The sequence below is a fragment of the Protopterus annectens genome, chromosome 3.part0 (genome assembly GCF_019279795.1).
Source record: "Protopterus annectens isolate FY-2018-M chromosome 3.part0, PAN1.0, whole genome shotgun sequence".
NCBI lineage: Eukaryota > Metazoa > Chordata > Ceratodontiformes > Protopteridae > Protopterus > Protopterus annectens.
The window spans coordinates 1313655900-1313661899 of record NC_056731.1 but is presented as its reverse complement, the minus strand read 5'-3'; positions in this window follow the sequence as shown (position 1 = coordinate 1313661899).

The window sequence follows — 6000 nt, the reverse complement described above, 5'->3', positions numbered from 1 at the left end:
GTATGGTGTTAAGGAGAGGAATGCAGAAGGTCAGATGATTGTGGATTTTAAAAGATGGACATGGCTGTGGTGAATACGTTATTTTAAGAAGAGGGTGGAGCATAGGGTGACGTACAAGAGTGGAGGAAGATGCTCACAAGTTGATTATATACTATGTAGGAGGGCCAGTCTTAAGGAGATTGGAGACTGTAAAGTGGTGGCAGGTGAAAGTGTAGTTAAGCAGCATAGATTAGTGGTATGTAGAATGACGTTGGTGATCAAGAAGAGGAGGAGGAATGTGAAAGCTGTGCCAAGGATTAAATGGTGGAAGTTAAAAAGGGCTGATTGTGAAGTGGAGTTTAGGGAAGAGTTAAGACAGGCACTGGGAGGCAGTGGAGAGTTACCTGGAAACTACAGCAGAACTAGTAAGGGTGACTGCTAGAAAGGTGCTTGGTGTGACATCTGGACAGAGGAAGGAGGACAAGGAGACCTGGTGGTGGAATGAGGAAGTACAGGAGAGTATACAGAGGAAGAGGCTGGCGAAGAAGAAGTGGGATTGTCAAAGAGATGAAGAAAGTAGACATGAGTATAAGGAGATGAGGCGCTAAGGATAAGGCATATGGAGAGATTGGACACTAAAGAGGGAGAAAAGGACCTGTACCGATTAGCTAGACAGAGGGACAGAGCTGGGAAAGATGTGCAGCATGTAAGGGTGATAAAGGATAGTGAGGGAAAGGTACTCACAAGAGAGGAGAGTGTGTTGAGTAGATGGAAAGAGTATTTTGAGAGGCTGATGAATGAAGAGAATGAGAGAGAGAGAAGGTTGGATGATGTGGGGATAGTGAATCAGGAAGTGAAACAGATTAGCAAGGAGGAAGTAAGGGCAGCTATGAAGAGGATGAAGAATGGAAAGGCTGTTGGCCCAGATGACATACCAATGGAAGCATGGAGGTGCTTAGGAGAAATGGCAGTGGAATTTCTAACTAGATTGTTTAATGAAATTTTGGAAAGTCAGAGGATGCCTGAGGAGTGGAGAAAAAGTGTTTTGGTACCTATCTTTAAGAATAAGGGTGATGTGCAGAGCTGCAGTAACTACAGAGGGATAAAACTGATTAGTCACAGCTGGAAGTTATGGGAAAGAGTAGTGGAAGAAAGAAGGTTAGGGAGGAGATGATTGATGATCAGCAGTATGGTTTCATGCCAGGAAGGAGAGCACACACAGATGCAATGTTTGCTCTGAGAGTGTTGATGGAGAAATACAGAGAAGGTCAGAAGGAGTTGCATGTGGTATTGTGTAGTGTGACAGTGGTGAGGACTGCAGTGGGAGGGATTACATCAAGGATCAGCTCTGAGTCCTTTCTTATTTGCAGTGGTGATGGACAGGTTGACAGATGAGATCAGACAGGAGGCCCGTGGACTATGATGTTTGCAGATGACATTGTGATCTGTAGTGAGAGTAGGAATCAGGTTGAGGAGACTCTGGAGGATCAACAGTTCAGAGTAATGGTGAATGTGGAAGAGGTGAAGAAGAGAGTACAGGCAGGGTGGAATGGGTGGAGAAGAGTGTCAGGAGTGATTTGTGACAGAGAGTGAAAGGGAAGGTCTACAAGAGTGTAGTGAGACCAGCTATGTTATATGGGTTGGAGACAGTGGCATTGACAAAAGGCAGGAGTCAGAGCTGGATGTGGCAGAGTTAAAGATGTTAAGATTTGACTAGGATGGATAGGATTAGGAATCGGTATATTAGAGGGTCAGCTCATGTTGGACAGTTTGGAGACAAAGCAAGAGAACATGTGCTGAGGAGGCATGATGGGTATATTGGGAAAAAGATGCTAAGGATGGAGCTGCCAGGTAAGAGGAATAGAGGAAGGCCTAAGATGAGGTTTATGGACGTGGTGAGAGGACATGGTGACAGAGCAAGATGCAGAGGATAGGAAGAAATGGAAAGAGATGATCCAGAATGATGATGATGATGTTCTGTTGTCACTTCATCTCCTCACAATAAACATACTAATTCAACTTTCTTTTAATGTGGCATAATTTATTTATTACCAGTATAGGCAATCCTAACATGCTATTATCTTTGTACCCGACATTTTCCCTTTCTTTAATGGTAATGTCTTCGTCTGATAAATGTTCCCATGGATTTACATAATATTATTGTTTCAGCACATTATATTTCTATCTTTTTACTATATAATCAGATATTATTTTCCATGTTAGTATTTTTAGTGATAAATTTATTTTCTTCATTCACATATTATTTTTCTGTTTTTCTCGTTGTTATAATTTCCCAGACTTGTTTGTACTAATAATTAAGCTTTCTGACTATTAAATTGCCATTCTCTTCTCTTACCCACTTTAATACTCTATACAAGTTCATAAAAGCAGAATACACAGCTGGATTTAGTAACTTTCATCTCCCTTTGACTTCACTCACATACATCACATCACTTCTCATACAATTTTCTTAATATATTTTATTGGAATCATTTAAACATTTGACATATATGGTGTTTTCTCTTTTAATATCAAATTCACAATTAAACCATTTTCCTGAAATATTTCCTCCATGGAAGACATATTTCTTTCATTAGTTTTATCAACTCTTCCCATTACATCATAACTACATCAAATTTTCCCATATTGTATTCCTAGTAAAGACGCATCATTCTTTGAAAAATACACCTCCCCCCCAAATTTTCACCTCATCTCCCAAATCCTTGATTTTATCTTTTTTTTAAAGTCCAATCCAATTTCCTTTAAAAATCCATTCAGGCAAACAACCAGCTCCGTTATCCATATTTTATTCTTAGCAACACATTGTCCACTAATATTTAAAAAAAAGTGCATCAACACCTCCTTTTGTATCACATGTCTAGCATTTTCATTTTATAAGCTACTTTACTCACTATCACATTCATCACCAAAGAAAGCAATAGTCTACTCATGGGATATCCTTGTCTTGTACCACACCATGCATATTTCTTTATTCAGCCACCCATTCACTAATACTCTTACCATGTTATTTTGAAATGCTCACATACACACTCTCCTTATTCTACTACTTATTTCAAACTTCATAACATTCCACAAAACATCATATCCTATTGCTTCAAATGCCTTGGTAATGTCAGCTACCACAAGTTTCACATCCTCCTTTTTACTTATAACATAAGCCCAAATTCCTCCCACAACAAATAAAAATTATTGGCATCCATTTTATTGTATGCTGAATATATATATATATATATATATATATATATATATATATATATATATTTTTTTTTTTTCCTTCCATAGTATCCCTCATCCTGCCTTCCATTCTCCTCTGTATTATTTCCATAAAAGGTTTATAGTATGTGTTATTTATCTTGATGGGTTTCCATTTTTTTTATTTCATTCCTCTCATCTTTCTTCCATATACATGTTAATATCCCAATACATAACTGTTCAAAAGCAAAACCTTCTTTCAGCCCATGTATTCAGTACCTTTACAAAATACTCTCTTTTGCCAGTACATTCATTTCTAGCACATTTCATGCTCTGTACTATCTGGCCCTATAATGAATCAACATTTACTACTTAAGTGACTCACCCAATTCACTAATTCTAATTTCTTTTTCAAATTCTTCATTAACTTGTTCTAGAAATATCTTTATTTCCATTCTTTCTTATTGTCATCCTTTTACTTATATACATATTTTCCAGATGATGTACTACACTACCTATAATTGGCGCATGTGCTCTTTTTACCTCTCCTTTAACATTTTTAATTTCTCTCATAATACTTATATCCTCCTTTACAGTTTTGCCCAAATATGCAAACAGCTCCTCCATTCTCTTTTGAAAAGATTACCTCTGCTTAAACATTAATGCCTTCTTTTTGTATTGTACACTTCTACTTATTTCCCACATTTCATTTTCCTTTCCTTTTTTACATCATCCTGCCAATGGGGAAAATGTATACCTCTTTTAAAAAGCAGTCTAACACTCAGAGATTTTTTTTATAGAAGTCCTTCATGGTCATATGATCTTTCTATATTTGCAATACTTCCCACTCCCCCATTGCACTCCATAATTTCTCATTTATTATTTTTATTCGCTTTCCTGTTTTAATATACTACCTTTCTTCCATCACCTACATCAATATTGTTAAATGGTCTGTAAAACCATCGGGCAGCCCAAAGCCTTCTGATAATAAAAAATAATCAATTTCAGATCCAAGTGTCCCCATTCTATGAGTCCATTATTTTTTGTTCCATACAGCTAACTTATTGCTTCTTGCTTTTTTTACATCTTGCCTTTACTTTTTTTATGTCTTCACCTTTAATTAAAAGTCCTCTGCATTTATAATTTTCATTTTAACCACCACAGTCTAATATTTGATGGAAAAGATTTCCTCTTTCCTTGCTAAGTTGTATTTGTATACAATGCTGTAATTCTGTAAACATGTTCTTTCCAGCTCATATCTAAAACAGTTAACCTTTACATCCTTATCAATTTTACAGCTGGTATTTTTGTAGTTTCTTTATACAACATATCCGCTCCTGAACAACTTTCACTTTGTAAGTTCAATATTATATTTCCACCTCAAATTTTCCTGTTTGCAGTCTTTCTTTACTTGTCAGGAATCTTATATCCTCTAACGTGGTAACATTCACATCACATTTACCATATCATTCCAGTATCCCAAATCTTCTTACAGAGTTAATAATGTGCTCACATTTACTAAAAGTACTCTAAAATTGGTGTTCTTCCTTCTTTTAGAGTTTAGAGGACATATTTTTTTGTTTTCTAATTTTTAATCTTTTCCCTATTCAGTATGTTTTCCTTGGTTTATGTACAGATAATTATTGATTTTCAGAATCAGATTTTTCATTGACTAGTACGTCAAAAAAATCTTAGTCACAGTCTCTTGGCCTGACTTCTCTTCCTGCATGCAAACCCTGTCCTCCTTTCCCCTCCATACCCTCTGCCTAGGTCTCTTGCTGTCCTTCCCAGTGTATTTTTTTTTCCAGTTCCCCGTGTTTTCATTTTCTCTTTGCTCTTGACTGTCCATTACAAGGTGTTCCTTTTTTACATATCCTGCATTTGGCCTTAACACCTTCTTTCTGAATATTCTGCATCCCTACACTGGTTACACTGTATGTTATCACAATCATTATTCAAATGAGAAAAGTCCCTACAAAAGAAACATGACTTAGACTGGCCAGTATGTCTTATTTTCCCTCTATGAAAAGACAAGGGCCAGGATTCACTAATCCTCCGTGTAAGACTAACTAAGTCTTACTTGGAAACTGCAGTCTAAGAGTATGATGTCAGCACATCATGCATATTCATGTGGGTGCGCTGACTCAGCTGTAAGGCTAACATGGAGCATGCACGAGTGCAGGGGCGTGTCAGACTGCTGAGCAGTCCAAATATCCACGCCCTTGCAAGTGCCTAAACTGCAAATGTCAACTGAAATGAGTGAGTCCGCTCAAATGTCTACATACCCAACACTACACTCCCCCACATTCTAAATCCCTGTACAAGTTTAAAATGTAAAGCTTTCCTTTTTTTTATTATTCCCGATATAGCTGCCCATATTTGCATGTGTATGCGCGGGCTTGCCCATTGCTTAGCTACAATTAGCAGTGTAGACATCAAAGAGGCTAATAAACTACTTATATGCAAATTAAGCCAAATAGCAATAATGTAGTGGTAGAGTCCTCGCACAAAGAGGAGGCATTCCCAGTTTGAGTCCTGCCACTCCCCTTCCTATTTTCTGTAGGAAATGTGTGCATAAAAAGAATTCCTGACATTTACCTTTTAAATTATAGTAAAATGCATTGAAATGGCCTATGTGGTAGTGAATGATATTTTATATATATATAAGAAGGTGGAGTGGTTATGCATACTGATAAATGCATAAGTAACAATGTGAAACACTGCTAAGCAAAGTTTACTAGTATTAAACACAGTTAAGTATAATTGCTCATAGCTTAGCACTGCTTTAACTAGCACAATGGCTTTGCA